Below are 9,829 nucleotides of genomic sequence, written 5' to 3' on the forward strand. Positions count from 1 at the left end.
GTATTGTTTAGATGTCCATACTACTCAAAGGTATCTACTGACTCAACTCAATCCCTACCAAAATACCAAAGGAATTTTTCACAGAACTAGAACAAATCATCCTAAAATTTTTATGGAACACAGAAGACCTCAAATAGCCAAAGCAAGCTTGAGAAAGAAGGACAATGTTGGAGATATCATGCAGACTAATTTCAAACTATACTACAAAGCTATAGTAATTAAAACATAATGGTATTGGCACAAAAACAGACACATAGATCAATGGAACAGAATAGAGACCCAAGAAATAGACCCATCCTTATAAGGTCAATTAATCTACAACAAAGGAGGCAAGAATATACAATAGGGAAAAAGACAATCTCTTCAATAAACGGTGTTGGCAAAATTGGACAGCTACATGCAACAGAATGAAAGTAGTATAGACAACTTTCTTACACCATGTACAAAAATAAGACAGTTTAAAGACATAAGTATAAGACAGGAAACCATAAGACTCCTAGAAAAAGATATAGCAGTAAGCTCTTTGACATATAGCATAGCAATATTTTGGGGAGATCTGTCTCATCAGGCAAGGGCAAAAGCAGAATAAACAACTGAGACTACAGCAGACTAAAAAGCTTTCCATAGCAAAGGAACCCAACAACAAAAAGAAAAGGCAACATATTAAATAGGAGGAGATATTACAAATGATGTTTGATAAGGGGTCAATATCAAAAATATATAAATAATTCATACAACTCAACATCAAAAGAAAAAAACAAAAAACTGATTTAAAAATGGACAGAATACCTGAATGGATATTTGTGTAAAGAAGACATACAGATGGCCAACATGCACTTGAGAAGATACTCAACATCACTAATCATCAGGGAAATGCATATCAAATACTCAACATCACTAATCATCAGGGAAATGCACAATGAGATATCACCTTATGCCTGTCAGAATAGCAATTATTTAAAACTTGCAACAAATAAAAAGTGTTGTTGAGAATGTGGAGAAAAGGGAACCATCTTGCACTGTTTTGGGGAATTTAATTTGGTGCAGCCACTATGGACAACAGTGTGGGGGAAAGGGGGGATGGGATGAATTGGGAGATTAGGATTGACATATATACAATATTGATACTATGTATAAAATCGATAACTAATGAGAACCTACTGTATAGCACAGGGAACTCTACTCAGTGCTCTGTGGTGACCTAAATGGGAAGGAAATACAAAAGAGAGGGGATATATGTCTACGTATAGCAGATTCACTTTGCTGCACAGTAGAAACTAACACAATGCTGTAAAGCAACTATACTCCAATAAAAATTAAAACCTCAAAAAAAAGTTATATTGTTCACATATAGCATCAATATGTATACAGCAATAAGAAATCAAAATATAGTAGGAGAAAAAGTCACTCATATATCCACTCAAAAAAAAAAAAAAAGAAAGAAAGAAAAACAGAAAGAGTCAAAAGGAAAAATATATAAATGAGGTCTCTGAAAAACCACCAGCATTGAATTTTTTTCTAAGATTCAGCCCTGCTTTGATTCTTGCTTCATTGGACAGTACATCTCCATGTCTGACTGGAGCTATCTTTGTATTTCTCAAAAATTTCATAAAATATCACCCATGAATAGGTCCTTTTTTTCCCCTTTCCAACCTCTTCATCTAGAATGGCATACCTGTAGCATTAATCTCTAACCAAATCCATTAAGGCTACATGTCATTCCATGTCTTTTTGACTTAGCAATGGAGATCCCTTTACACATTTTATCACCCACTGTGTTCACCCTTGATCTCAACCCCTATGAATTAGCCTAGGTCACAAGCTCAGTTATATTCCACTACATAAAATCTTTCACAACCCACTAAAATAACAACTGTTCTTCAGATCCAGGACCACCACTGTAACATACCTGCTACACCCCATATTCTACTGATCAGGAATTGTTTATTATTTTACTTGTTTAAATGTCTGTCTCTTCTTGAGCTGTTTGAGATTGGTGACCAATTCTTTATCAATCATTGGAGCCCATTCCCTTGTTTGAATGCTCCAGAGGGAGCATGTTTGCTGATGAATGGGTAACTGGATGAGTGAATATCTTTGTACTTGTACTGAAATATGAGAATTTTAGATGTCATTTTTTTTATGCTTTAAGGTTAACAATCATTTAATGTATTGACATTATCACACACTTTGTGTGACATAAACACACACTTTGCATATACAGGGAAAAGTAGGTTCTGAGGACACAACCAAATACTAGAGACAGGCAAGCAATCAGAAGAAAAGATCAACCCTAGGGGAAAAAAAATGGAACTGCATCCCATGCTGGTGTCTACATAAACTTGGGAAGGAGAAAGAAAGATCACATAGTATCACAATTAATATAGAAAATAAATGTGGGTCATTCTGTCTCAATGGCAGGAACTTCTCTCATGATCCATATCTTGCGTCCCAGTCTGGCCCGTTTCATGAATGATGATCTGAAACACAACCACGGGTCTCTCCCTTCTCTTTACATCTAAGACCCTGAAGTTAACTCAAGGAACTAAAAGAACAGAGCTAAGAAACAAGCAGACTGGCATGTGTGCAATGTCAACAGCCAACTAGTTAAAAGTACACATGGAAGTAAAATACTGACTAAACCTGTACAAGTTCTTTCCAACTCACTTAACTTCATGATTTTGGATTACCTAAGTGTTGGCATCTACGAGAGTTGGGGCCAGGGAAATGAAGTATCTCAGCCCATCTTTATACTGAGTATGTATTTCCTCTCAGGATCAAGTCACTAGTGACAGTGAACTTCAAGACTCAACTATAGTTGCCCAGTGGGGCTGGCCCCACTGGGGACAGGGACTGGAGATTGGGGGGCACATGTGTGCCCAAGCTTCAGTCCATAGCTCTCCCCCTTCTGTCAGAGGGAAGCCAGGGGAACACCGGGAGACCATCTGCTTCAAGGGCATTTCACTGACATAACTCAGTATCTGTGGTTCCAAGTTCAAAATTAATACCCCAAAGCAACATTAAAAACTGAGTTTAGTATTTTGTAAGTAAGGCATACAGCTCAAGTAATGATTACCATCTGAACAAAACCATTCTTATTACATACGATGTAAAATAACTAAAGCAACACTTCTAGCCATCAAAACCAGTGTAGATAGCTAGTGGGAAGCAGCTGCATAGCACAGGGAGATCAGCTCGGTGGTTTGTGACCACCTAGAGGGGTGGGATAGGGAGGGTGGGAGGGAGGGAGATGCAAGAGGGAAGAGATATGGGAACACATGTATATGTATAACTGATTCACTTTGTTATAAAGCAGAAACTAACACACCATTTTAAAGCAATTATACTCTAATAAAGATGTTAAAAAACAAAAACAAAAAAAAACCAGTGTTGTCACACATCACATCTGGCAACTTTACACATGTCAAACATCCAAAGAGATGACAGCTAAGTATACTTTTCAGCTGGAAACAAACTCTCCAGTGTCAACAAGTACAATAGAATTGGCTAGGAAAACAGACCTGTGGTCACCACAAAGTTCATTTGGCATCTGGTTTCATACGGAGATAGATCTATTTAAGTCTGCCTTAGAGATGGAGTGGGTTGATCAGTGAAAAAAATGACTATGTATGTAACTGGCCACATAGAATAAAAACAGAATTTGTGCTACTACGAGTGTATTTTGTGGAAAATAGGGCCACATGGAGTATAGGGGTAGAGACCTTCAATGTGCTAAACTGCCTTTGTAAAAAGTAAATTTTTTAAAGCATGCAAGACAGAAAACTGGAATAATTGAAATTTTAAAATTTACATAAATAAATAAGAAATAACAAAAATACGTGACTCTCAGTTTTCCAGAGCTTCACACATAGCTGGGGCTCAAGTTAAATTGTTTAAGCTTCTCTGTGACATTTGAATGAAGAATAAAAACAAGGCTAGTGTCCTGGTCAGGTGGGGTAATACCTTGCACAGGTCATTCATGTCCTTAGGCTGCAAATCTGTAAACTTACTCTCCCCCACCATGCCACCACCAGGGCTCCAGGCACCCCAGTGCTCAGGGACAGCCACAGTGCCCCAGTCCTGCACAGGACAGGAAATGGGCTCTTTAACAGCCTTCAGAAGGGTGGAAAAGAGGATCCTCAGAGAAGCCCAATCCCCTGAAACAGTAACACTGTAACTATGGCTCTCATTCCTCTTTCCTCACCATTCTCCTAATATTAATTTCTCAACAAGTAGAAAAATAAGCTATAAGTAGGCTGAAGTGGCAATAAAAACACTCAAAGCAAACACTAAAAAACATGATGCCTCTGAATATAGCAGATCTACCTCCACGCACTTGTTTGTAATTGTTTTGCCTTGTTCAAGTTTTAAATGATAAAGCCCTAAAATGCTGAGACTCAAGTCTACTCCTAATTTGGGATGTTTTCCAAGGATCACTACCAAAAACAAACTAGTAAGAATAAAATGAAAGAGCATATTTTAAAGGGGGAGTGGGATCTGCCATCCCGCCCATCATCCTGAGCAGTCAGCTTTGCTGAAAGTCTGCAGAGCCCCAGAGGCTGTGGGGATATCACACGGCTGCCTCAGGAAGGTTCCATCCTACAACTCCTGAAGTAACGTGCAACCAGTTCTAGTCTGAGGTTTCAAAGTCTGACATTAAACCAAGACAGCTGCAGTTCTTCTTGCCACAATCACTCACTCACTCATACATCACCATATTACTAGCATAACACTAAAATAAATTATCCCTTAAGCACTAAGGCCTAACTCTAAAAAGAAAATGGCTTTTACAAACAGGTGTGTTCAAATAAGGTATTCTGAGAGTTCCATAAAAAAACTCCTAGAATGAACCAGTGCCCCCAAATAGTCTACATTTTAGCTAAATAGCAGTCCAAAGCCTTCTCTGTGGTATTTATATGGATTAGTTATAAGTATGATGTCACTACTTTCAAAAGAACTACTAAAACTATTATTAAAAACATTTATAACAAACAGAAATGCCCTGCAAATTATATTATTGCACCCAGGGTATCAGAAGCTATGCACATCCAGGTTCCAAGGACCCTAGAAGACCCAGAACAGAGATCCTAAGGCCATGCCTGTGGCTGTTCCAGGCAGCATGCCCAGCGCCAGGTCACAGTCATTGTCTCGATACCGCTCACGAATGATGACTTGTTTGGTAGGCTACTGTCCGTAAAGTCCGGCATACAGGTACTGGTAGGGTACAGCATAAGCCTGCCCATTTGAAGCATATACAACTTCAGTTCCTGGTGGGTATGCACCACTGTATGGACCATAACCATAGGCATCAGGGGTTGGTGCAGCATAGGCTGCATAAGGAGGTGGGGAGGAAGCCGAGGCAGTCTCATCATACATGACTTCAGAGCCAACGTGAGCTGTGTTTGTCCTGAAATCCTGAAGTGTAAATTTCCAGACCAAACAATCATCTATGCTTTCTGCACAAAGACTGATGGTTTTCCCACCTAGGCAAACAATCTGCAGCAGACAGTCTTTCGGCTTCCCATCTGGAGGCCGAATATCCCGACATTCATGTCCCGTGTGGATGTTGATGCAGTCCACTGGCGTGTGGACCGTATCCTCTACACTCTACCGAGTTTGGTCATCAGGTGACCATCTGACCACAGGTCAAACCAATTCTTCCAGCGCTTCAAAATAGTACTCTGTCTCAGCAACCATCCACTCTTCACAAACGCTGTATTTTCACCTGCAAATCCTCCAGCCGCAGCCGCGCACCAAAGTAGGGCAGGAGTGCAAGGACACTGCCCGGCTCCTCGGCTCCGACTGCCTCAAGCCCTAGTTGTCAATTTTTAAAATAAATTAACTTAAAGTTTTAATGATATTCCATTAAATATATAATGGGTATCTAATTCTGAAATTGACAAAAGTTAATATGCATAATCAATAAATTTTCTTATCAAGTACTTAATAAAGATAAACAAAATTGTGCAAATGTAGAATATTTACAAATATGTATGAAACAGAATATTAAAATACACGAGAATATTTATTCTCCCTTTTAATTAAGCCAATGACATTTTTTCTTTTCTTTTTCAAACAGAATTTTATTTTATGAAAGTAACTTAGAAAATAATAAAATTAAAATAATTTTTATAGAAACTCAACCTATCCTGCTGGCCATACACCTTTCATAAACATAGAAAGGCAGTGATAAATACCTTTGGTAGAAATGGGAGAAAATCTATATTAAAAATGGAGGCAGGGTGCTGCAGAAGAGATGATGAAGAACAGGAAAGTTACTTTCATGTGGAAATTATAAAATGAAAGCAGTATTTATTTTAGAATTTTAAGTACTATTATAAAAATCTCCCTAATATTAAATTTGTGGCCATTGCTACAGAAAGCATCCTTTTGTTGGACAGCTCATTCCAAAGAGAATATATTAAGTGCAGTAGAATTTTCAATACAAACTGTTTGTGTTGGCAAGGAGACACAAGTACGTTGGGAGTGAGGTGATAGATGGATAGAAGTTCAAAACATATTATTTTACAAAACTTACAATCTTTCCCTGATACATCTGTCATGAAAATAAGAATTAATAAATTATTTATTTATACCTTTTTAAGGACTTCACTTAAAATAAAATGTTCCTAGTTGGTTCTTGATATCTGGTCTATCTGGAAAGCACTGATCTAATAAGTAGTTGTCCATTTGTCCTTCAAAATCTAGCTCAAATTTTACTTTTTTACAAAATCTTTATCTTTCATCTACTAAACAGTGTGTTAAATTGAGGAAGGTTTCTAGGTAGATCCAATTTTGTGTTTCCAACATACAAAGCTATTCTTAGTATATAGTTGAGGAAAAAGTGAAAATATTTATTAGTATTTGAATCTAACGGTACAGAACAGGCAAACCAACTAAATATTCTAATTATCCAGAAATATTTGTAATTAAAAGTGTTTATCTTTTTTTCTGTGCTGAATTAGTATAGCATTATTGAATGGTTTTCCTGTCAACAGATATATAGGTGATAGAAAGATAGATAGATAGATAGATGATAGATAGATAGATAATAGATAAAGAGAGATAGGTGACTGAGAGAGAGAGAGAGGGAGAAAATCTGATAAAATCTGTACAAATACAATTATACAGAACACATAGCCTTAGTTTTGAGAAGAATGTTACTCTAGTTGACGTTTTTTAATGGTACATGAATCAGGACAAACAGAAGGGAGGAAGGCACCTAGGGCACAAATATTAAGGAAGTCCTCATCAGGGTGGTGCAAGTGTGGGGTCAGCCCCTGAAAAGGAGTGCAACCTTAAATTTTGCCCCCTAAGTACCTCACTCATATCACTCTGGTTTCTGCAATTGCCCAGTTTTGGAATTACCTCACTGACTTATCAGCTTTCTTCCAAATTTCCAGTGCCTCCCATGATGCCTAGCTTCTGAGATGTCCTCCTGCACTAGAGCACTGAACCCCAATCATATTTAGGAGTTTTTCTGTCCTATTTCCTTATCAAAGCTCTAGTTGTTTCTGCACTCTTCACGTGGAGAATGCTGTCACATAGACAACTTTATAAATAGCTGTTTCATTTTTGAGATAAAAAGACTGAAAAAAATTCATCTAAGCTCCCCAGACAGTACTTGAATTTTATAGAAAAATGCCTGCATACTAAGGAATGCATTTTTTAGTATCCTCAATGCTCACTTCCACCTTAGTGCATCTGCTGGTGTGATCTGATCCCACGGTCCATCTACAGCCTCCAGTTGAGAATTGCCTCCTGGGGAGGATTCTTCTTCACATGTCTACAGGGAGCTGCCACTCACATTGCTGTCCACAGTAGACCCTGTGCTTTTTAGTTTGTTACATACACTTTAATTTCTTATTTATTGTGGTTTTTCAATTGTCTTATATGCATTGGTTTTATCACCTTGATTGTATTTTAATTTCTTTACAGTCAGGTTTTTTCACATTCAGACTTTTGTTTTATAAATCATGAATCTTTAATTCTCTGACATCAAAACAGACTATAATAGAGGAGCTGAAGTTATAGATTTGGGGGCCGGGATTCTCACTTGCATCACTAAAATTAATTCACATTTGCAAACTCACCATACCTCTGCTTAAAGCAAGCCCTGCCATCATGTCTTTCCCTACGCTTTACCACTGCCTTTTAATTGGTAACTAAAGAATCCAATTGTCATTTCTCCAAATGAAGGGAATATATTCTGTTTTTAAAAATAACTAAGCAACCTCTAAGCTGAAATCCAACTACACAGTGTGTATGGGTTTGGTAGCATTACACCAGATTTTCTCGTTAAAACCTTTACACAGCAGTAATCCATCACTAAGTAAGATGTTCAATGACTTTAGAAGTGGAGGTTAAGAGACATTATAATCAAATAATCTTTCTTCTAAAACAGTTTAACCCTCCTTGTCAATAGAAATAATGGTAACATACTTTTAGCCTGGGACTCACCAACTCTAAACAACATTATTGGAGATGATACATGGTTTGTTTGTTTCTTTGCTTATTTGTGAAACTTCAATTAAAAACTAAATTATATAGTAATAGATAAAGAAATAATTTAATTCAACTTTTGCTGATGTAAAGATGGAACAAAAAACAAGGAGAGAAACAGAAATGGTGATTCTTTTTCAAGTAAATATTAATAAAGAAATTATTGTGCGTGTTTTAAAGCATGGGGTTTGGAGATGGAAATATTTAGTATTGATATTGTTTTAACTTTCATAATGGATAATTTTGAACATATGCATAAATAGTTTTGTATGAAAAATTCCCATCTACCTACCACCTGAACTCAGCTACCGTCAACCTTGGCCAGTCCTAGCCTAGCCTCACCCCCTTCCAACCTTCCTCCTTCAAATTTTTTGAATGTATCTGAGAAATCTTATCATTTCATATGTTAATATTTCAGTATGTAATTTCAAAAATGAGAACTCATTAACTTAACCAAAATATCAGTATTAGATTTAAAATGTAAAATAATTTATTATCATCAAATATCCAGTCAACATGGATATTTCCAATTATCCATTAATAAGAAATTGATTTTAGGCCTTATTTTTCCTCTTACTTCTGTATGGCTTCATTCTTCTTATCTGTAAAATGAGGTTAAAAGCCCCACCCGAAAGGGGAGTTGAGGATTAAATGAGGTAAGATATATATATATTCATTTTAATAAGATATTTTTTATAATACAATTTTAGATTTTGGGAATATGCATTAAATCTAAGTCATCAAAAAGTCATAAAGGGCAAATATAAAAATAAAATTGAGACTGGAAAAACTGTAAATCACACTCTGACCATCTTTGGATTCCTCCTTTGTGTTCTCTCTTCTCCCTCTATCCAGACCCATTGCTCTCACTTCTTCCTCACTCATATTTACCTATTTGTGTCCTCCCAAAAGATGACTATTACCTGTTTGTCACTTGGAAATGATAAGCAAAACCACACTATGGTGTTGAAGTTATTGAGTGAAAAAAGAAAAAGAGTGGCAATGTATAAATTTTCTCACATACTTTAGAGCACAACTTTGAACCTATGGGCCATTTCTAAGCAGAGGAAATTTCTCTCTGCATCTGAATCCATAGAGGTGACAGCTAACTCCAACTATATATTTATAAAAAGTAGCTAGTCTCCCTTAATATAGATAGATTTCATTAAGATTTACCCTAATCACATGTCACTCATAAGAAAAGAGAGGGTCAATTTCCTCCCTATTTTAATTTTTCACTAATCCACTATTTTATCCCTATTTTGGTAGTATTTCAAATGAAATATGGGAAGGAGAAGTGTAAAACAGTTGAAGCTAAATTCCAAAT

General features: G+C 36.7%; 1 pseudogene; it reads right to left on the reverse strand.

Annotated features, from left to right (window-relative positions):
- Nucleotides 1-4,876: 4,876 nt before the first annotated feature.
- LOC105748717 (pleckstrin homology domain-containing family B member 2-like) lies at nucleotides 4,877-8,123 on the reverse strand (annotated as a pseudogene).
- Nucleotides 8,124-9,829: the final 1,706 nt, after the last annotated feature.

The sequence above is a fragment of the Orcinus orca genome, chromosome 13 (assembly GCF_937001465.1).
Source record: "Orcinus orca chromosome 13, mOrcOrc1.1, whole genome shotgun sequence".
Taxonomy (NCBI): domain Eukaryota; kingdom Metazoa; phylum Chordata; class Mammalia; order Artiodactyla; family Delphinidae; genus Orcinus; species Orcinus orca.